We start from the raw sequence: 24,462 nt of genomic DNA, 5'->3' as shown, positions 1-24,462 counted from the left end.
CTGTGCGAAGGAACGCGAATGATAGGCGGCCCTTTTTGTAAGCCTGCCCCCTGTGGCACTGTATTATTATGGAAGGCGCACCCCTTTTTGGATGTCATCCCACGAAGGTGTTAATGTTTGAAGGGTAACGCCAACGAATGCGCGAATGTCGAGGCGAGTGATAGGCGGCCCGTTGCAAATGCGCGGGATGCACAGTTAAGTGTGTGCCTTGCACAGTGAAAGTATTGAAATCGCATTTGCGCTATGCACATTGAAGTGTGTGGTGAAGTGTAATCCTTGCACAGTGAAATCAGTGAAATCGTTTGGCATATGTTTATTGTTTGTACTTTGGGCCATGCCCCTGTAAACGCCCACCACTTTTGTTTGACACGCCCCTCTAAACGCCCACATCTTTTCTTTGACACGCCCACGCTAACGCCCACAAGGGACTACTTTCCCACTATTTGCGTTTTTGCTTTTTTAATGTATATGGTGTCCACATCTATAGCCTGTGTCCTTCTGCTACATCTCCCCTTTCAAATGGTGTACTGGGTGTAGTGATTGGTGCAGTACTTTTTGAGTTTACCTGGCTCAAAGGTTTGTGTTCTCTCTTTATAATAGTAGTATAGATTATAAAATATGTAATGCATGTACTTTAGTTTATGTTTGTTTTATTTTGGAGGGAATGGTTGTATTTATTTGGGATTTTAAGGGAGTTTTTTTGGGGTATGGGATTTTGTAGGAGAGAACATGTGTCTTTTTGGAGGTGGAGGGGCACTCCCCTCACCACTTCGAAAGGTCGCCAGTAGCTCATGGTAAGGACTAGTACAATAATTGTCCACCAGGTCATTCTTACAGTGGGTTATCTACAATCGAAGGTAAAGAATGGTTAGACACTAGACACTCTTTTCCAAGTAAACTTTTATTGCAAGACAAAAACATGCATCTCAGCAAAAAAAGAAATGGCTTAATCACTATTTAGTTGAAATGTCTTTTGGTATTTTGTCCTGCACATATACACATTGCCCTGTATTCCCAATTCATATGTAGTACTATGTAGCTGCACAGGTGTTTCAGTCATCCCAAAAGAGGGGTAGCTATACTATTGTTGCTTAACAGTACCTTTGTCTCCTGTGCCTCACTCATTTCTGGATGAATTGTTACACTACCAGGCTATACAACTCACTTCATATCTGTCTCAATCATAGAAAACTGACAACTTCTAAAATAGTAGCTATACATTGACGTGTCTATTTTTCAGATTCTGTGCAATAGAAGAGTGGAGTGAATTTCACCGCACCACCTTTGAGGGAAATCTTTGTATGTCAGACATCTCACTGAACACCTCCCACATCAGCCAAACTACAGCACCCATCAACCATGCACTACAGAAGGATGGCAGGAACTGAAGCATATCAGAGTGTTTTGTTGCCTCCTTAAGAGCATGACAGGCTATATCAGTGCTGCAATACTTTACAATAAAGTACAATAGTGTTTAGCTGGCAGGTGCCTGGCATATAAATGAATGAAAATAAATGAAAAGGGCATTTGTAGAGTGCATGGCTACCCAGAGGCCTCCCAGCGCTAGGCAGGACTACTGAGCGAGTGGACAGAACAGGATGATTGATTTAAGGGAATAGAAAGTTTTTAAGCTGTTTCCTGAAGGTGCTGTGACTGGGTTCCTTTCCGAGATGGAGCGTCAGAGCATTCCAAAGTCTGCCTGCATTTAAGGAAAAAAGTGTGCCGCCACTTCTAGATCATTTGATTCTGGGGTTCGTAGATGAAATGGAGGTCATCCGAACGAAGCTTTCTCCTAGCTTTGTATGGCTGAATTATGGCTGAAATCAGGGGACGGCTGATCCCTTGAAGGGATTTATGAACAATGCAGAGTGATTTAAAACTGATTCGCTCTTTTCCTGGCAGCCAATAAGGGAGATGGAGGGCGGGTGTTGCGGAAAGCAATTTAGAAGTTCAAAAATATGGCTGCATAGTTCGGAATGACCTGTAGTCTATTGATTACTGAGGTAGGGGCTCCCAGATAGGGTGCATTGCCATAGTCTAGTCTGGAGAGCAGAATAGACTGGACCATGATTTTCTTAGCTTGGGGAGGGAGCCTTTTCCTTGCCATTCTGATCAGCCTAAAGCAAGTTGCCACTGTCTTGCTGGCTAGCACTTGGAAAGTCAGGTTATGGTCTAGACAGATGCCCAGGCTCTTTATTTCAGGCTTAGGGGTGGAAACTGGACACATGCATGCTGGCCAGATGGTTCTGAGTGCCGTGTTGTCAAAGTTGCCCAGGGTCATGGCCTCAGTCTTTTCTCAATTTAGTTTAATTTGGGAGGACCCCATCCAATTTACCACTTCCGTGAGACAAGCTTTCAGGGTCCTGCAGTATGGTGTGCATTGGTTTAAGGCTACGACCAGTTTGGTGTCATCGGCATAGGTGACCATATGGATCCCAAATGGGGCCACAATTGATGCCAAAGGGGCCATATACGCGTTGAAAAGCTTCAGGCTCAGTGACGAACCCTGTGGTATGCCACACTGGAGAAGCCGGGGATTGGAGTTCATGCCCTCTTCAAAGACGTGAAATGTATGACCTTCCAGGAAGGAGCACGGCTATTTCAGGGCAGTTCTAGCTTGCCAAGACGGTGATTCAAGACCTGGTGATTCACTGTATTGAAAGCTGCACTTAAGTCTAATAGGATGATGGCTGTCGCTCCTCTTGATTCTAAAACTTTTCTGCTTACTTCCACAACCGCCAGCAGAGCAGTCCCCATGCTCTGCCTAGGCCGAAAGCCTCCTTGGGAAGGATGTAGCAGGTTGGATGTTTCCAGGAACTCAGTGAGGGTGTGATTTACATATTTCTCAGTGATTTTTGAGATCCCAGGTAGGAGGGAGATAGGGCGGTAGTTGCCCAAATCTGCGGGATCGAGGTGTGGCTTTTTAAGAAGGGTCTTAAAGATTGCTTCCTTCCAAAGTGGGGGGGACTACTCCTGTGCGGAGAGAGGCATTGATAGTTTGGGTGATTGTAGGGCCAATGATAGAAGCAGTTCTGGTTAGGATGCTCATAGGCGCCGGGTCTCTTGGTGAGCCACTTTTTACTATGAGCAGAAGTGTCAGGAGCATTTCCAAGGAGAGAGGGGGAAAACGTTCCAGGTGGTGAATGGTGGAGGGGTGGTCTGCTGGGGGGCACATTGCTGAAGGGTCAATTAGAGGGAGAGTTTTTAAAATGTTCAGAATTTTGTTGTCAAAGAACTCGGCCTGGTTTTTGCAGCAAGTTCTGTGGGGGTCCGTCGGGACGGGGAGGACTGGACATTTAAGAAGTCTTTTTATAATGACACAGGTCTCTCTGGGGGAGTTGGCGGCCTGCCGGATTTTTGCTTCGTAATAGGTTGCCTCAACTTTCCTAGTTTCCTTTCTGTAGTTGCGTATAGCTTCCTTTCATCTTCTTTCTAAGATGTTACAACTCTGTTTCAAGATGAGCAATTCAGCTCAGTACTTTGACGACCTGGTTGAGCCGTGCTTTTTGATAATCCGGACCTTAGGGAGGACGAGGTTCAGTGAGTCATCTATCTAACTGTAGAGATTATTATACATTGTCACCGGGCAGGGGGTAGACTAAGGTATATTCTTTCCCAGTTCAAGGATCCAAATCTCCTGGAGAAGCTTGGACCAGGGACGGGTGAGGGTCTGAAGGGGAAGGAATGGGGGGTAGAAGTTTGGGGGAGCCAGGAGAGGGGCACCAGATGGTGGTCGGACCAGGGGAGAGGGATAGGATCATTTCCATGATGACTCTCCAGATTAGAGAACAATGGGTCAAGGCAGTGTCCCTGCGAATGTGTAGGAAGGAGAAATGTTTGCACCATCTGGATGGACACAAGGTCCTTTGCTAGTTCAACTGCTACTGTGAACCTAGAATCGTCAAAATGAAGATTAAGATCGCTGAGAAGCATAACATTCGCAGAGGTGCTAGCTAAATTAATGACAGTTTCAATCAGAGAGTTACAAAAAGCACCTACTGCCTCAGGGGACGGTAGATCAAAATGCCTGAGAGTGAGAGAAGAGGAGAGAATTGTACGGAGAAGTGAACATTCTCGCAGTCCCGGAGAGAACTGCTGAGTAGCGAACAGGAGAGCTGGTCTTTATAGACAATCGCAATTCCCCCGCCTTTGCCTAGGGTTCTATCTACTCTCTGGATCACATACACCTGGGGCAGTGATTGTACTATATCTGGATCAGAGCTGGCGCTGAGCCAGGTTTCGGTTAAACAAAGCACCTCGGGGGAGGCGTCTTGTAAAAAGAGCAAAATTTGCGTGGAGTGCTTGAGAAGGGATCTGCAGTTTATTAAAAATATATTAAAAAAACAGACTTGAGGAGAGGGTGGACGCTGTGGGGGAGAAATGTGAAGGGGCAGTGAGGGCATTTTGGAGTGGAACTTTCTACTCGTAAAGAATGGAGGCAGTTGGCCCTATGGCATTTATTGAGCTGCAGCAGTTGCGCACTAGAATATCTAAGGCGTCCTGGGGAAAATGGTGCAGGGGTTCTAGCCCCTGGCCCCAGTCGGGTGCGGACAGGTGCAGACGGGCTTGCCTTAGGCGCGCCCACTGCGAGAACAAATCATGGGCTTGATTTATGTGCCTCTTCTGATGCCGGGTGCAGCAACTAGACTGCTGCCCCGAGCATCTGAAGCGCAACTGCCAGAAGTGGTGCACAAGACCTTCCTGCCCACCGAGCATTGAACACAGCTCGTACAGGGGGGTTGGTCCCTACGTGCCACCACCAGCGATGAGATCCACAATGAGCAAATCAGTAATAATATTTTAAATGTGCAAATCAGCAATAATATTTTAAAAGTGCAGTCAGCAATACGTTTAAAAAACTACAGATTAGCCACATAAAACCATTAATTTTCTACGAACACAGGAACAACTCTAACCATTCCCTTGCTCTGCAACCGAGGATATAGTCAGCCTCAGGTGATTGTGTCAGGGACTGTATTTATGCGCCTCTTCCAATGCCCGGTGCAGCAATTAGACCGGTGCCCGAGCGTCTGAAGCGCTACTGCAGGAAGTGGTGCACGAGACCTTCCTGCCCGCTGAGCATTGAACACAGCTCGTACCGGGGTTTAGTTTCTACGTGCCACCACCAGCGGTGAGATTCACAATGTGCAAATCAGCAATAATATTTTAAATGTGCAAATCAGCAATAATATTTTAAGAGTGCAAAGTAAGCAATTAAAAAAACTGCAGATTACCCACATAAAACCATTAACTTTCTACAAACACGGGAGCGACTCTAACCGTTCCCTTGATCTGCCACCGAGGATATAATCAGCCATTCATATACAGGTACAAGCATCATTGTTGCCGTTTGCGATTCCTTAATTGCGAAAATTAAGGAATCGCAATTAAGGAATCGCAAACGGCAATGCATCAAAAATTCGCATTTTTTTTCGCGATTCCTTATTTTTCCCTAATTGCGATTCACAATTTGCGAATTGCAATTAATGAATCCCTTCCCATTGAATCCTATGGGCCAAAAGGCCCATAGGAATGAATGGCAAGACAATCTCAATATGCGATTCGCAATTAGCTAATTGCAAATTTAGATTGCGATTTCAAGGGTGCAGGGGTGTCCAAAGGACACCCTGTTGCACCCCTGAAATCAATCCATGCACATATGTTATGCACACTATGCCCTAAGGGCATGTGTGTGCACAACATGACAGTTGAAAAATGCACAAAAGTGCATTTTTCAGATTTTTCGCAAATTACCATGAGGTCCAACATCATGGTAATTTTTTCCTCCTAATAGCAAAATCGCTATTTTTTAAGTGTCATGCATTGCAATTAAGGAATCGCAAATTGAGATTCCTTAATTGCAATCGCATTATCCGAAATCGCAAAAAATTGCGATTTCTTGTATTTTTTGTTGATGCATCCCAAATAGTGATTTAGGAATTGCAAACGGCCGAATTTTGCAATTTGCACCGTTTGCGATTCCTAAATCCTTTGATGCATGTACTGATAGAGTTTTACTTTCTCCAGTTTGAAAAATGTAATGTGTAATTCAATCTTTTTGGCATCAAGAGCTGAAAATGGGTAATCAACTCAATGTTAATCAAAATGAGGATACCAAAAATGTATTGCCCAGAGCCTCAAAAATCATTAAGATGGCACTAATTGCCAGTGAGGGGTAGATCACTGAAAAGAGTCCTGAATTTGTGAATTTGTCTCTACCTAAAAGAGTCAGTATGAGCCGTGGCTAAAGTAGACTGCGATAAAAATGCTGAGAGATAGCGCTTAGGGAATTTTCCTCGTTCAGTGACTACCTTTGCAGCACAGCCGGCTGTAGATATGATGTACGTGTCCTAGCTGTAAATAGAATGCAGCGGGCATCTGTTCAAAGTCAGACATTGTATTGACTTTCTGTCAGTGCTGTGTAAGGGCTTTGGTCAGCTATTGTTCCTCATTACACTTCAAGCAGTGGATTACATTGTCGAAAAAGGCATAAAGTTCTTAACCGTCTTGTGGATGATGTCACTATTATTTGTTTATGGCCATTGAAAATATATTTTAGTGTTCTTTAACAACTGGGTTTTGTAATTTTACCTCGTATCCATCCATCTGAACTGGATGGATTGTGATTTTCTTACTTTATGCTTCCAGGCTTGGTTCATCCTTAGTGCGACGAGATTAAAACAGTTTATTTTTTAGAAAACTGTCTGATAAAGTCATATGCCCTATTTTTAATATCAATGTGCATCTCTATGAAGCCTCTTCTGCTGTTTGCCTTTTTTAAACCCTTCAAGCTTTAAGGTACTTTGCTAGTGTACCAAACACGTATTTTTCTAGTATTATAACATTGTTCTGTATCCACAAGTAAACAAGATTTACATCACAGAAATGATTACAGGCTTCACATATTCAAAGACTGCAGCAGTGTTTTAACTTGTATTATTTACTGTACTATGCATATACAGGGACATTGTAACTGAATGAATGAATATTCGCAAATTGAAAACAGTTACCCCGCTTTTGAGCTCAGGGGATCTGGAGTAGGAGTTAGTTGGAATTGTACCTTGCCCATCGGATGTTGCGCTCTCATTGTTGCTATGGCATCTGAGTTCTTTCATATTGATGCATCTGTGGCTGAACCAAAGGAACTTGGGGGCATATCAGCAAGGGCTCACGATAATTATCGCTAAGCGCACTTAGCGGTAGGATAATTATCGCCGGCCAACTCTGAATCCTATCGCGGAGAAAGCGTGCTATCAGCAACGCTTATCTCCAAAGCGATACAGTTCAGAGCGCAAGCTGGCAACTGTTCGATTATCGCTGGAAATTCAGCAATAATCGCACAACTTTTGGTGATAGCTTGCTGAGAGGGCTACACATACTTAGCCATGATATCCACCTTCCATAGGCTATCATGGCTAAGTCAGTTTCAAAGCAGGCATAAGGAAAGTAGCGATAAAGAGGTTATCACTAATTTTCTTGTTGCTATGCTTCTTTGCATGAGGCTTGATTATAGGAGAAAAATTGCTTCGCGACATTTCTCCCGTTATCCTGGGGAGGAACGCCCACTTTGCATCTCATTAGAGATGCAAGCTGGGCACTAAGGGAAAGGGCGAAGAACATGGTTTCAAGCGTTAGCGTGTCCTTGCTAATATGGCGTTAAAATTATCGGCGCTTTTTCGTCTGAAAACGGAAGCTAAAGCGGCGATAATTTTAGCTCCAGCCCTTTCTGATATGCCCCTTGGTGATTTTAGAACTATAGATAGAAGGAAACCCATAATGGTACATTGTATTTATTAGCTATGTATTTTTTGTATTTATTAGTTTATTAGCTGTGTATTTTTTTATTTATTCATTTAATAATTTTCTATAGCCGCGACAGTGCCTAAAGACATCAGAGAATTTAACCTAGGAAGAAAAATACTTAAGAACTTTAAAAAAAATAGCAGAACAATGCATAACAGTCATGAGCTAACAATACTACTGGAAGAACGATGAATATATACTGCATCCTGCAACACATTTCTCAGAGTCACACTGTCATGCAAGGTAATGGCTTTATGCAAACAATAATCGAAGAACGTATTGTGATGAAAGTCTTCCGAAATTGATACTAATCGAGCAGAAAAGGAAATTCAGTGAGCAATAAGGTAGGTGTGAAAAAGGAGAATAATAAATTTGCGGACAAGTGAGAAGGGGAGGAGACAGATCTCATGGAATAATCCTACGGAAAAGTTCAAAGAGTAAATACAAGGGAGTAGGTAGCCTCAGCCAGATTGAAAATATCTCTGCGAGAAGGCTCTGCGGTTAAGTGTTCAATGCAGACAGAGAGTTAGTTTGAAAACCAGGGGCAAATAATTTCAAATTCTAGTAGCACTGCCTAAAAGCATTGCACCATTGTGTGCGCCTCTTTAAATGCCTGGTGTTTTAGAGGCAGCGTACCAGCACTACAGGAGGACATGAGCCCGCCACATGTTTTCAACGTCATTTAAAATATTGGATACCCCAATTGAAGCAACAGACACAATCCCTGTCAAGGTGAACCACAAATAGTCCTAAATGAACCTGTTATTTACCCTCTGGTAGAGGCCATGTAAAGTATTTATGGAGCACAGAGAAAGTAATACATTGAAATCATAACATAAGAAAAATCCCCCACAAATTTAGAAAAATAGAATAAATTGTAATCAATTATTTGACACCAAACCCACAAAAATCCAATCGGTAGAACTGAAGTCATCAATTTTTTACATTTTTAGTAGAATCTAGTGCCTATAAGACCAAAGTGCCAACTGCAGACATCTATTTGTGGGAGATCAGGTCAAGGTGAAAATATGGCCAAAGCAATGGAGCATGCATCTGATACAAAGAGTGGATTGGACCGGGTCAGAAGGTAAAGTTCAGAAGATCAAGGCTGCAGCCGGTGTATGAGGAGCAGGTGTCCTCATTGGGTAGGTGCCCGATGAAGTCATAGGAAACATTTCTAAGTTCGGACTTAGTCTGCTTTTTGGAAGTAAAAAAATCTTCAGTGAGACGAAGCTGGAGGCTGTTGCCAATGAGATTTCCAGGAAGCTGGATACCCCTTCATCGAGGAACTGATAAACATAATTTTCTGCTGCAGAGAAGAACGCAGCATGAGCTACCCCAAATGCATGCCAATCAGCGATGAACTATGGGCGGATAGACAAGCATGTTGTTCTCAGAGCAGATTTCAGCAAAACAATGTTTAAGTCCCAAGTTTTGGATTTCATCAGTCTGGACACCTTTAGCACCACCACCACCAAGGGTCCAGGACTGCATGGGCACCATATGGGGGATTAGGACTCACTCAGGCTGGGTCCAGGTGTGGGTTCAAGATGGTGTAAGGCTTTTATGTCTCTGAGGTTCTGATCAAGAGACTAGCAAACTAGCCCTTGAAGTCACTCTGGTAGTCCTTGGTTAAGGTGATGAAGCAGGGCTTAAGCACCAGGGAAGGCCTATGAGGGATCAAGGCAGGTCTTAGGCAGCAGATCATTCCTTCCAGGATCTGAAAAGCAGTCTTATGGAGTGAAAAATAGGCCGCAGCAACAGGTTATGCTCGGCAAGTCCTTCAGCAGGCCAATAAAGTGAATAGAAAAGAGGGGGTGTGAGGATCCCCTTTTTAAACATGCTACCCTCTTTGAAATAGGAGAAGCTTTGAGAGAATTATTTTTGAAGTACTTAAAGTTTACTGCCTCCCCTGCCCTGGCCCCAAGATGGCTGCTTCAACAATGCAGGGGTTATAAGTCTGTTCTGCAGTTGATGGGCTAGCCAAGGACACCTAATCCCTCTATTGTGCGACTGCCTGGAGGAAAAAGAGAAAATCCAACTGTCAAATACATCCAGTCATGTGACCCAGGAAAGGCTGCAGGCACAAACATGTTTAGGGCAGGAAAACTGCAACTTTCTGAAAGTGGCATTTTCAAAATTCAAACCCAATATCTGACTTTATCATTAAGGATGATATTAAATTACAATTTTGCAGACACCAAACATGACATGCTTACCTGTTCCCAATCAAGACTTAGCATCTAATAAATGTATAGTGGCTACCCAATGTTATCCTAGCGGAGCGGTATGCCTCACAGTAGTAAAAACAGAATTGAGGAGCTTTTCACTATCAGGCCTTAAAAAGTACATGTTCAACCTTTTAACCCTTTGTGTGTGTCGGACGGCTCCAGGCCATCCTGGCACCCACCCACGGGGAAAGTTCTGGCGCTCCCCCCATGAGCCACCCTTCCTGTTGCCCCAACCAGGGTTTGCAGCGGAAGCCCTTTAGCTGCCCCCTGCCATCACCCTCCACGTTATCTCAAGACACCAGCGCGCACCACGCGCCGACGTCACTAGATGCTAGCGGACGAGTTGAAAGCCATTTGCTTACAGCGTGTTGATGGGAGAAGGTAACTTTCTCCTTGGGGAATGAGGGGTTTCAAACAAAAGGCAATCGGGGGAAAGTAAAGTGTTTTCCTTTCCTCTGATATGTCTTTGGAGTATTCCGGCTACACAATCGAGCATGAGGCACGATCGTGCAGCAGGAATTCCCACTAGACACCAAGGAGTTTTTTTTTAAATCAATTTTATTTTTGCCTGGAGCGACCCATTGGGTAAGGGTCGCTCCCCTTTGGGGATCATTTTTGTCATTTCTGTTGCCCATTTCTTCCAGATTGGTTTTCATTTTTTTTTTGCCACTAGGTAACCGTCATGGATTTGTTTTTTTGGGATGTTGAGGAGCAGTCTCTTGGGCAAGGGTTGCTACGCTTAACTGGAGTAATTATTTTGTCTCTTTATGCCCACTTGGGGGCAGATCAGCCTTATGTTTTTAGGCCCCTTTGGGTAAGGTTCACTCCCCTTTATTGGGGTGACTTTTTGGGCCGTTTCTGCCGCCCTTGGGGGAAGATCGCTTTATGTTTTTAGGCTCTTCTGCCTCCAAGGGGGGCAGAAGCCTCTAGACGCCAGGGTTTCTTTTAATCAATTTCGGTGATGTCGGGCAGTGTTCCTTTGGGCAAGGATCACTCCCCTTCTTTACAGGGGTAAATATTTTAGCTGTTTATGCCCCCTTCGGGCACCTCAACCTTATATTTTTAGACTGATTTGCCCTTTAAGGATGGCAGAAGCCACTAGACACCTGGACTTCCTTTTTAGATCAAAATTAATGATGTCAGAGAATTATCTCTTGGGGAAGGATTGGTCCACTTTATTGGATGATTTTGTGGGCTGTTTCTACCCCCTTGGGGTCGGATCGGCCTTATAATTTTAGGCCCATCTTTGGGCAGAACCACTAGACATGAGGGATGGCTGAATGTTGTTGTTGGGGAGTGGTCCCTTGGGCAAGGGTTGAGCTCCTTTTCAGGGCTGATCATTTTGTCTATGTCTGCCACCCTGAGGGGACAGATCAGCCTTATGCTTTTTGGCCCACTTGCCCCTAAGGGGGGCAGAAGTCATTAGACACCAGTGACATTGGTTTCACTTAGTTGTTGTTTTTGTAGAGAGGCCCCTTTCAGAAGTGCATGTTTTGGCTTTATTTTAGGCCCATCTGCTTTCCAGCGTTGCTGGTGAATTGTACATTGACTGGTGCATTATTTGCATATGTGATTTTAATGTTTTATTACTCCTTTTTATTCTAGTGCAAAGCTTTTGAATCCTGTTTGCAGTTTCTGCAGTGGTTGATCTGCAGTTTGCGTAGTTGCAGGTGTTTTGTGAGAAAAACATTTATGTAGCATTAACTCCAAATTTGTATTATTGTCATGCAAGAATATATTTTTGTAAGTTGTGTCATAATAGAAGCATATTTAGCTTATGTTTTGAATGTGGAATTCATTTATGCACAATGTGTATTGCGTTGTCTGTTGTGTCATTTTCTTTTTTAGCGGGATATTGTTGGTCCTTGCTGCGTCTGTGCAGAGTAGGTGGTGGTGAGTCTAGCTGTTTCTGTCAAGTGAGTGGTATTGTTTTGGAGTACATAGTTCTTTGTGATAAAGCCACATTTTGTTCATTACTTATTTTACTAAGTCTTTGTTGTTGTTGATTTCAAGTTACCTTTATTAGTAAGGATTATGGCTAGCCACAGAATTACGGCTTAGCAAGTGGTTGAGGGGATATAGCTCAGTGGCAGAGCATTTGACTGCAGCAAGTGGTTGGTTTGCTTTTTGAATCTTCCGCTGACCATGATTATGATGATATCTCTTGATGAAGGCACTCTCAGTGAGGAAGAAGTGGCTGTCTTAGAAGAGGACACTGATTTGTTGATGGTGCAGCAAGAGGCATCTGAATTACAGTCTAGGCCTGCTGATGAGGTCCATCGACACACACATTGGTCAAATGGTGGACCTCATGGCCCAGCAAGTGGCGTTGCTGAGGGACAGGCCTGCGTCACAACCAGCCCCTCTGCCCCCTTCTGTTGTGCTGCAGGATGACAGTGCACCATCCTCCCCTGCGCCAACAGAAAGGGGTGAGTCCCCAGACGCCGCTAGCCATTTAGCAGGCCCCCTCTGCCAAAAAGGTCAGGGGCATCCAAATAAGAGCCTGGGAGTCCCCGGAGGCAAAGCACCAGCCACACGCCAGTCACGGAGCCAGCCCTGTTGGCAACCCTCTTCCCCACTGTATTGACTGTTTGGACAGCCCTTCCCCACACTGCCATAGCAATGGCACTTGTCTGTTGGACTGGGTCACCACATCCATGTGGTGTCTACTCTTGCATCTCATCTACCATGACTGTCAACTCACTGCTCATTCACCACCTTCAAGTAAATATCCCCGCACCCCTCACATGTACATTTTGCAAATAAAATACCTGATGGACCAGATTTCGTGCTGTATTGTTTTTAGTGCAATATTTACAGTTTAGAAAATGTCCATGATGTGTCTAAATGATGTACAGTATGTAGGGCTGGATTATTTTGAAGCACCTAGGGAGACACAACAGAACAGCAGTCACTGGTGACATTGTGGCATCACAGACATAACACTACACAAAACATACACATGAGTCTACAGACATACAAGACAATGTGCAGCAGGTGTCAACCAATAGAGTCCTGCATACGTCCACATATGCAATGTCAATGCCACCTTTCCTACACACGGGTGCCTCAACATGTGCCTGTCTGTACCATCCACCCATAGCCTTTCACAACAACAACACCCACAACAGATAATGTACAAGTTGTACATCTTCACACACCTTCAAGTGAAGTAGCGGTTGATGAGCTGTTGACATATGTCAACTCCTTCCTCCTCTCCACTGTCCTCATCACTGGACTCAGGTCATTGGGAGGTGGGGGCCTTGGTTTCTCTCCGTCATCCAGGAGCAGGGGAATCCCCCTGTGAATGGCCATGTTGTGCAGCATAAAGCATGCCACAACGATCTTGCACACCTTCCCAGGTGAGTATGCCAGTGCACCTCCAGTCCTGTCAAGGCAGCAAAATCTTGACTTGAGTAGGCTAAATATCCGCTCAATGACACGTAAGGTTCTGCCATGGGCCTCATTTTATCTTACGTCAGCCGGGGCCCTCGGATTCCCTAGTGGGCTCAGCAGCCATGGGACAACTGGGATATGCAGAATCACCTAGGACTGACAAATACACATTGCAATGTTGCACAGGCATAGGACAGCACGTCACAAACACACATCACGCCATATCACTAAGCATACTCACCCACAATCCAAGCATGATTGGGATGCAGGTTAGCCATCTTTCGGGACACCATGCTGTTCCTCATGATGTATGAATCATGGGCTGACCCGGGGAATCTTGCACACACATGTAAAATGGTCATGTCCGCAAGGCACACTACCTGCACATTTATTGAGTGATAACGTTTGCGATTCCTAAAAATTTGCTCAGTGGCCTGTGGTGGACAAGACCAACATGGGTGCAATCGATGGCACCAACAACATGGGGGATGTGCCCAAGGGCATAGAAGTCACCCTTCACACCAGGCAATTCTGCTCCCCTTGGGAAATGTATGTATTGATTAAGCATGGGTGAATTTTGCGAAATCTGGCGTTCGTGAATTTTGCGAATTTGCAAACTCGCAATCCGCAAAATCCGTGAATTCTCGCGAATTTGCGGATTTTTTTTTTGTTTGCAAGGATTTCTGCCAGTTTCGCAAGGATTTCTGCCAGTTCGCAATTGCGAACTAACATGTCTGCTCGCAAAGGTCACGATTATGTTGTTTCTACGTCTGGTTCATCATCACAGGTTATTTTGGAAAAAGGAGGCCCCTACCTAAAAGGATGAACCCTAGTAGGGATATGACACTTTTTGTGAAAGCTCGCTTGAACACCGGGTTATGTGTGTATTTCTAAAACTCTATCACATATTGTTATTATATAGATTGAAATACCATAATTGTGGATTTATAAAACTTCTTTTTAATTATTTGTGATAAAAAAATATTTTAAAAGAAGTTTTATAAATCCACAATTATGGTATTTCAATCTATATAATAACAATATGTCATCATCACAGGTTCTCAGAACCCTCTGTTTCACCCCTGCCACCCTCTGTTTAACCCATGCCATCCTCTGGTGCATCAATGCCACCCTCTGGTTCATCATCACTGTGGATTATGGGGGGGGAAAGCAAGCACACCTGCCTGCTTCAACTGACATGAATTAATTTGGAGTTGATTTATTAATGTGTCACTGTTTTAAAATTCCAGTCTGGCATCTGCTTTCTTATCTGTAATTTGCTTTCTGTTGCAGTGCAATGTTTTTTTTCCAGGACCTTTGTGGCCTACTTGTAGCTATTCTATGAGCCTGCTGTGAGGGTCAGAGCAGGGTCATATAATTGTTGCAACTAGCAACTGAACTCTGGAGGGGCCCTTGTCAGGAAGCACTACAGGGAATGGTTACTAATGATGAGTTTGAACTTTTGAACCTGCTGAATGCTTTTTTTGTGTTCGCAAGGATTTCTGCCAGTTCGCAAGGATTTCTGCCAGTTCGCGAGGGTTTTGTACCAGTTCGCAATTGCGAACTTAGAAAGTCGGCACGCAACGGTCACGATTATGTTGTTTCTACGTCTGGTCCATCATCACAGGTTCCCAGAACCCTCTGTTTTACCCCTGCCACCCTCTGTTTCCCCCATGCCATCCTCTGGTGCATCAATGCCACCCTCTGGTTCATCATCACTGTAGATTATGGGGGGGAAAAGCAAGCACACCTGCCTGCTTCAACTGACATGAATTAATTTGGGGTTGATTTATTAATGTATCAGTGTTTTAAAATTCCAGTCTGGCACCTGCTTCCTTATCTGTAATTTGCTTTCTGTTGCAGTGCAATTTTTTTTTCCAGGACCTTTGTGGCCTACTTGTAGCTATTCTATGAGCCTGCTTTGAGGGTCAGAGCAGGGTCATATAATTGTTGCAACTAGCAACTGAACTCTGGAGGGGCCCTTGTCAGGAAGCACTACAGGGAATGGTTACTAATGATGAGTTTGAACTTTTGAACCTGCTGAATGCTTTTTTTGTGTTCGCAAGGATTTCTGCCAGTTCGCAAGGATTTCTGCCAGTTCGCGAGGGTTTTGTACCAGTTCGCAATTGCGAACTTACACCGCACGCAGCAAAATTGTTTCACCAAGAAAAAAAAATCCGCTGCGTGCGAATTTGCGGATGTTGCGGGAAAATCGCGGATCTCGCGGATTGCGAATTTACCGAAAATCCGCAAAATCCGCGAGCGTAACGGATTTTCCGCCCATGCTTAGTATTGATCCTTATATCTCATCATGGCTGCAAGAACATCCCTCAGCAACATGCTGAACATGGGTTGCGACATCCCTGCAGCGCCGGCCATGGTCTCCTAGAAGGAACCAGTTGCAAAAAAAGTGGAGGGCTGCCATCACTTTGTATGTGGGTGTGAAGTAAGCATGGGCATAAAAACCGTTCCGCTCGTGGATTTTGCGGATTTTCGGTAAATTCGCAATCCGCGAGATTCGCGAATTTCCCGCAAAATCCGCAAATTCGCACGCAGCTGATTTTTTTTTTCTTGGTGATACAATTTTGAGGCGCGCAGCGTTTACTTCCCGTCATTCATCGTTTGCCGAGTTATTTTTCTTGATATTTTGCGAGTACTGCGCCATTTTGGATCTTGCTGCGGGATCCCGCGGGAATTTGGCAAGCGCGATTACGTAATCACGGCTTGCCAACTTTTACAGCGAGAGTTTGTCAACGCGAGTACGCCGTGATCACGTATCGCGGTACTTCGCAATTGCGAGCTTGGAGATGCGGCGAGCAGCAACAATCTCGCACTCGCGAAAATATAAAATTTGCAATTCTGCACAAGAAATCCACCAGCAAGCAGCATAAACCTTCTGGAAATGATGATTTTTATCAGAATAACTCCTCAGGTTGACATTTGCCTGCACTTTTTTTGCGAGGAGTCCATTTTTGGGAGGGGGGGGTGGGAGGAAGGAAGTGCCCCACAGTCTTCAACTTCCTGTTCCTGTCCAGCAGGCTCCTCCCAGTGCTTTGTCCATTTCCTGGTCACTTTTCATTTGAATCTGGAGCTGGAAGGATTACTTTTTGTGGATGCTGCTGTATATTTGGATTTGAGGCCTTTTTGACTTTCTTTGGATCACTTTTGGATTAGAAATTTCACAAGTAAGTTTGTTTGAGGCATTACAGTTGCTGCAACTACAATTTTGGAATTTTCGATTTTTGGGCTGTTTTGGGGCCTTTTGCCCAGGGGTACTCAGTGGTGGGTGCACTGAGTCTTTCTGTGGGGTGTTTTGAATTTAAACATCATGGAGGGGCTGGATGGCTTGGGATTGTGCTGATTTTTCTGTGATTTTCGCTTTTTTGGCCTGTTGTGGCCTTTTCACCCGGGGTAGTGTGTGGTGCATGGGCCTAGTCTTTCTGTGGGTTGTCTTGAATTTAAACATCATGGAGGGGCTGGATGGCTTGGGATTGTGCAGATTTTTCTGTGATTTTCATTTTTTTTGGCCTGTTGTGGACAGACCATGTGGTTGGGGGCCATTTTGAGTGCTGCTACAGGCCCTGGCCATGTGTGGTGAGGGAGGGGGGCATTTTGAACGCAGGAAGTGTTCTCAGGCCTGCACCCATTTTGCCTAGCTTTCATCCATTATGCCCAGGGGTAGTGAGTGGTGCATGTGCCTAGTCTTTCTGTGGGTTGTCTTGAATTTAAACATCATGGAGGGGCTGGATGGCTTGGGATTGTGCTGATTTTTCTGTGATTTTCGTTTTTTTGGCCTGTTGTGGACAGGCCATGTGGTTGGGGGCCATTTTGAGTGCTGCTACAGGCCCTGGCCATGTGCTGTGAGGGAGGGGGGCATTTTGAATGCAGGCAGTGTTCTCCGGCCTGCACCCATTTTGCCTAACTTTCATCCATTATGCCCAGGGATAGTGAGTGGTGCATGTGCCTAGTCTTTCTGTGGGTTGTCTTGAATTTTAAACATCATGGAGGGGCTGGATGGCTTGGGATTGTGCTGATTTTTCTGCGACTTTCGTTTTTTTGGCCTTTTGTGGCCTTTTCACCAGGGGGTAGTGAGTGGTGCATGTGCCTAGTCTTTCTGTGGGTTGTCGTGAATTTAAACATCATGGAGAGGCTGGATGGCTTGGGATTGTGCTGATTTTTCTGTGATTTTCGGTTTTTTGGCCTGTTGTGGACAGGCCATGTGGTTGGGGGCCATTGTGTGTGCTGCTACAGGCCCTGGCCATGTGCTGTGAGGGAGGGGGCCATTTCGAATGCAGGCAGTGTTCTCAGGCCTGCACCCATTTTGCCTAGCTTTCATCCATTATGCCCAGGGATAGTGAGTGGTGCATGGGCCTAGTCTTTCTGTGGTTTGTCTTGAATTTTAAACATCATGGAGGGGCTGGATGGCTTGGGATTGTGATGATTTTTCTGCAATTTTCGTTTTTTTGGCCTGTTGTGGCCTTTTCACCAGGGGGTAGTGAGTGGTGCATGTGCCTAGTCTTTCTGTGGGTTGTCGTGAATTTAAACATCATGGAGGGGCTGGATGGCTTGGGATTTTGCTGATTTTTCTGTGATTTTCGTTTTTTTGGCCTGTTGTGGACAGGCCATGTGGTTGGGGGCCATTTTGAGTGCTGCTACAGGCCCTGGCCATGTGCTGTGAGGGAGGGGGCCATTTTGAATGCAGGCAGTGTTCTCAGGCCTGCACCCATTTTGCCTAGCTTTCATTCATTATGCCCAGGGATTGTGAGTGGTGCATGTGCCTAGTCTTTCTGTGGGTTGTCTTGAATTTTAAACATCATGGAGGGGCTGGATGGCTTGGGATTGTGCTGATTTTTCTGCGATTTTCTTTTTTTTTGCCTTTTGTGGCCTTTTCACCAGGGGGTAGTGAGTGGTGCATGTGCCTAGTCTTTCTGTGGGTTGTCGTGAATTTAAACATCATGGAGGGGCTGGATGGCTTGGGATTGTGCTGATTTTTCTGTGATTTTCGTTTTTCTGGCCTGTTGTGGACAGGCCATGTGGTTGGGGGCCATTGTGTGTGCTGCTACAGGCCCTGGCCATGTGCTGTGAGGGAGGGGGCCATTTTGAATGCAGGCAGTGTTCTCAGGCCTGCACCCATTTTGCCTAGCTTTCATCCATTATGACCAGGGATAGTAAGTGGTGCATGGGCCTAGTCTTTCTGTGGGTTGTCTTGAATTTTAAACATCATGGAGGGGCTGGATGGCTTGGGATTGTGATGATTTTTCTGCGATTTTCGTTTTTTTGGCCTGTTGTGGCCTTTTCACCAGGGGGGAATGAGTGGTGCATGTGCCTAGTCTTTCTGTGGGTTGTCGTGATTTTAAACATCATGGAGGGGCTGGATGGCTTGGGATTGTGCTGATTTGTCTGTGATTTTTGTTTTTTTGGCCTGTTGTGGACAGGCCATGTGGTTGGGGGCCATTTTGAGTGCTGCTACAGGCCCTGGCCATGTGCTGTGAAGGAGGGGGCCATTTTGAATGCAGGCAGTGTTCTCAGGCCTGCACCCATTTTGCCTAGCTTTCATCCATTATGCATAGGGGTAGTGAGTGGTGCATGTGCCTAGTCTTTCTGTGGGTTGTCTTGAATTTTAAACATCATGGAGGGGCTGGATGGCTTGGGATTGTGCTGATTTTTCTGCGATTTTCGTTTTTTTGGCCTGTTGTGGCCTTTTCACCAGGGGGTAGTGAGTGGTGCATGTGCCTAGTCTTTCTGTGGGTTGTCGTGAATTTAAACATCATGGAGGGGCTGGATGGCTAGGGATTGTGCTGATTTTTCTGTGATTTTCGTTTTTTTGGCCTGTTGTGGACAGGCCATGTGGTTGGGGGCCATTTTGAGTGCTGCTACAGGCCCTGGCCATGTGCTGTGAGGGAGGGGGCCATTTTGAATGCAGGCAGTGTTCTCAGGCCTGCACCCATTTTGCCTAGCTTTCATCCATTATGCCCAGGGGTAGTGAGTGGTGCATGTGCCTAGTCTTTCTGTGGGTTGTCTTGAATTTAAACATCATGGAGGGGCTGGATGGCTTGGGATTGTGCTGATTTTTCTGTGATTTTTGTTTTTTTGGCCTGTTGTGGCCTTTTCACCAGGGGGTAGTGAGTGGTGCATGGGTCTAGTCTTTCTGTGGGTTTTCTTGAATTTAAACATCATGGAGGGGCTGGATGGCTTGGGATTGTGCTGATTTTTCTGTGATTTTCGTTTTTTTGGCCTGTTGTTGTGGCCTTTTCACCAGGGGTAGTGACTTGTGAGTGTTGCATGTGCCTAGTCTTTCTGTGGGGTGTCTTGAATTTAAGCATCATGGAGGGCATGGGATTGTGCTGATTTTTCTGTTTTTTTTCGATCTTTTTGGGGTGTATAACTGAATGGATGTTCCTCTGTCTTCCATTGCTTTTAGGTGCACAAGGCTCAAGAGAACCACCAGTGCCAGGAAGAAGTCCTGCAGCGGTGTGTGTGTGCAGCATAACGTCACGCGACGTCACGTCTGGCCTCAGACAACTCTGCAATTCGTGCAACTGCGGCCTGCTGTCTGACCTGCTCTGAAGAAGATGGCCCCAAAAAAAGGTCTCCATAGCTCCTCTAGCAAGAAAGTTGCTAGTAAGGAGCAGAAGAAGCAAGTTACCAAGGAGGCTGGTGTGCCGGCCGCCGCGTTTTTTGGGAGTAAAAAAAAAAGTACGCCTGCAGCAGCAGCGGGATCTGCTGGGGACCAAGTTGGGAGCAGCACCCCCGCTCCATTGGGCTCAGTGCCTCCACCACCACGCCAACTTAAGTCAAAGCCCTTGAGTGCTTCAGAGGCAGTCAGTGTACTTCTTCAATCACCATCGACCAGTGATGTTGGCTCATTGCAAGAAAGTAGCAGCAATGTCCCTGAATCAACACAGGTTGTTGTAACTCATCTGACAAGTGTTGAACAACCACAGCCGCAACAACAACAACATGTGCAAGTACAAGCCCAAGTACATGTGGAAGGAGAGGCAGCGCAAGGAGATGCGCAAGCAGAGGTGCATGGAGGGTCACAAGTGCCCACAATAGTTGTTCCTCCCGAAGTAGGGGCACATCAGGAAATTGACAATCAAACCGAGGTATCATTTGAGGAAGCCACTCCTCCTGAGGATCATTCATTGTCTTCCACTCCCCTAGCAAGGAAGAGATCAAGGCTGGTGTCTACATCTTCTTCAAGCACACCTCCTTCTGATGATACGGATCACAATTGGGAACCAGCACCACTGCCGTCTGAGAGTGAGGCACACCATGATCTGACAAAGATACCTAAGCGTAAAAGGAAGGTCATCAAAAAACTCATAGCTATGGAGTGTGATGAGGCTTAACAAGAAGTGACGGATACTGCTGCTGATGAAGCCTCTCACGACGACGAGCCAGTCATCATATAGGTCACTGCAGCCCCAGCGGGCATGCAGCAAAGAGACATTTTGACCCTATCCCGAGAAGCTGCTGAGCGTGATGATGATGTCGACGAGGAGGCAATGGAAACACAACAATCATTGGATTTGGAGTTAACTAGTACACCAACACCTATCGCTTCCATATTTCTTCCTCGCAAGAAGGGACCTCCATCCACCTCGACCTCAATTAGTGGTGGTGAAAGTGCAAAACGTACTGAAGTTCGGCAATCCACATCCTCCACTTCATCTGGCATTAGCAGCAGGACCACCACCACCAGTATCGCCGCCTCCTCCTGCCCCCAAAGACATTTCAAGTCTGCAGTTTGGGACTTCTTTAGTGTTTGCCCAAAAAAGGAAAACGTAGCCATTTGTAGCATTTGTAAGCTTCGAGTTAGTCGTGGTAAGTTTGGTACCAACTATGGTACCGGAGGCCAGAGAGGTCATCTTAGGAGACAGCACGCTGTCCAATGGTTTGCGCACCTAGAGGCGATTAAGGAAGCCCGAATTGCACGTAATGAAAACGTTGATGTTTCATCTGATGATGACGAGGAGGAAGAAGACGTGTCAAACACTTCACTTACACCCAGTACCCCTGTCAGCAGCACACCCCATATGAGCCACACTAAGAGTGTGGGAGAGAGTGATACACCAATGCGAAAAAGTTCATCAGCGAGCGTAACTGGGTCGAAGATATCATCATCATCATCCCGTAAATCCTTGGTCCAGGGCAACATTAAAAAGATGTTGTTTACAGAAGCGCAATATGAACGCAACCACCCACTGACTCGTCTGTATAACACTAAGCTGGCTAAAATGCTAGCTCTGGACCTTCTCCCTTTTTCTTTTGTAGAAGGGGTTGGTTTTCTAGAATTAGTGGCAGCGCTCTGCCCTAAATGGAAGGTTCCTAGCCAGTTCTATTTTGCCCGAGTTGCGGTTCCAGCACTACATGAAGATGTTCTGGAGGTGATTGGGGCAACTTTGCAGAAGAGTGCTGTTCACACTATACATCTGACAACAGACATGTGGACCAGTGGCGCAGGCGCTGATTACATGTGCATCACTGCACACTGGGTCTCTTTTTCAGGGGTTAAAGCAAAGCTAAACGCAGGTGTTGACCCAGACCAAGTTTTTAAAGCTGCTCGGAAACATGCAACACTAGCCATGTTTGGTTTGGAGAAACGTCACACAGCACAAATCATTTTGGATGTGTTTAACACAAAGGTCCTTGACAGGCTGTCCCCAAAAAAATGCCAGGTTGGTTATGTTTCCATGGATAATGGCGCCAATATAGTTAAGGCCATGCAGCTGGGTGACTATTTCAGAGTGCCGTGTTTGGCGCACTGTATAAACCTGGTTGTCAAAAAATTATTGAGTGATAAAGACAGTGCAGCGTACAGGGTAGTGGACACCTGCCGAAAAATGTGCAAACATTTCAGCCATTCTTTTAAGGCCCGGAAGCATCTGAGGAGCCTGCTATATGAACGTCACATGCCAGTGAAAGTACTCATCCAGGAGGTGGCAACACGTTGGAACTCAACCTTCTACATGCTTGAGCATCTGTATGAGCAGTATACGGTACTCGATCACTATTTCTTAACACAGGGTACAGCTCAGAAGGAGGACCTGAGGATGGGTGCGGCGCAATGGGACATAGTTAAAAGCATGACACGCATGCTTCGTCCTTTTGAGTTCTTCACGCGTGCAGTCAGCAAGGAGGACTGTAATTTGGGAAAAGCTATCCCATTGTTGTACATGCTGGAACACCAACTGAAGGAGGTGTGTTCTGTGTTTGAAAAAGATGAAGAAAACCAAGACCCAATTGTTCTGGCGGAGAAATTATTAGAGCACCTACAAGGTGTTGAACGTCTTAAAATGATCCACTCAAACCAGGATTACATTTGTGCTACTATTCTGGATCCACGCTTCAAAAAGGCGCTGGCAGGCCAAGCATTCTTTCCTTTTGCTGATAAAGATGTTACAAAGTACAAACAGTGGCTAGCCTCCTCAGCCAAGAGGTTTGAAAGAGAACGGCAGCAAATTGAAGGAAAAGGCAGTACATCAGCATCAGCAGGCCATCCCCAGTCACAACAATCCACTTCTGCACCTGTGGCTGCGGCACAAGTGACCTCTCAGCCGTTAAAGAGACCGGCAACCGGATCATCTGCACCACCAGACACAACAGTAACATTGGAGGCTGAAGAGGATTGGCTAGCTCATCTTGGGTTTGGTTCTCAAAAGGTCACAGCAACAGCTAAGCAAAGTGGAGGAACCTTGGAGGAGAACCTTGAGTCGATGGTGAAGGACTATCTGAATGACTCAACAGATGTCTATGTTAATGCTGACCCATTGGCGTATTGGCATGGGAAAAAAGAATTGTGGCCACAGCTCTCCAACCTGGCTTTAAACTACTTCTCTTGCCCACTCGCAAGCGTGTCTTCTGAATGTGTTTTCAGTGCTGCTGGTGGCACTGTAACTTCCAAACGGAGCCGCCTCTCGCCCAAAAATGTGGAGAGGTTAACAATGATCAAGATTAATCAGCACCTCATACCACCAGATTACAGAGTACGAGAAAGCGCACCGGATGAAGACGAGTTGGACAGCAACATAGATGAGGGAATTTCTTCTCTGTCAGGTGACACTGAGCTCACCCTGCCTGAATTCGCAGAGTATGATAACGAAGCTTTATTCTTATTCGTGGACCGTGATACCGAGCCCTGAAAATGAGACAATGAATCAATAACTTTCTTTTTCATCCTTATTCACTTTTATTCCTGTGTGTCTGTCTTTCTTTGTTGTGCACAGTTAATATAATTCAAACTTTAATCACCTAATCACAAAAACAAGCCCATCAGCAGAACTGTCTTCACTTGTTTGCTTATTGATTTGAAGGTGCCGCAGTCTGCATTCCTCAAGTTCACAAGTTCAGAAGAACATGCTCCTCTATCCTCCTCCTCCAGACTCCTATTTCCATCAAAGCAGAGGGCTGGTTTACGCCCAATGAAGAAAGACTCAGCACTTGTGGGGGTATTGTTCTACCTCTTTGCGGGTGAGTTGACGGCTCTGGGGCCATTGCTGGGAAGCTCTAATATCGGATAAAAGTGGTTTGGACCAAATCCGAGGCGGAAATATTTTGGTGTTTTTGCTGACTTGCTTGCCTTTGAGGTGCTCTTTGGGGGGGTTCCGGCTGTTTGTGGGTGAGTTTCGGGGTCTGGGAGCACTGCTAGGACACTCTAATCTTGATTGCATTTGCTTTTCAGGAAATCCGTGGTGGTAAACTGGACTTATGGCCTAGCTACACAGCGCGTTTGGACCGAAGGCCGAGAAATATTGTACGTATGAGATTTTGCTTTTGGCCTGTTTGGGGGTGTTATGCTTTTTGGCGGGTGGGTTGGCGGGTCTTGGGGCATTCCTGGAAAGGTCTAATACCGGATAGAAGTGGTTGGGACAAAATCCACGCCAATTTTTGTTGTTGCTATTTCTGACATTTTGCTCAATGTAGCGTTTTCGGGGGCCTGTTTGGGGGGCTTCCTGGTGTTTGTGGGTGGGTTTTGGGGTCTGGGAGCACTGCTGGCTATGGATACTTTACTTTGCCAGAGGTTTGAAGC

This window comes from Lissotriton vulgaris, chromosome 9 (genome assembly GCF_964263255.1).
Source record: "Lissotriton vulgaris chromosome 9, aLisVul1.2, whole genome shotgun sequence".
Classification (NCBI taxonomy): domain Eukaryota; kingdom Metazoa; phylum Chordata; class Amphibia; order Caudata; family Salamandridae; genus Lissotriton; species Lissotriton vulgaris.
The sequence above is the reverse complement of the archived record's forward strand: the minus strand, read 5'-3'. Positions refer to the sequence as shown.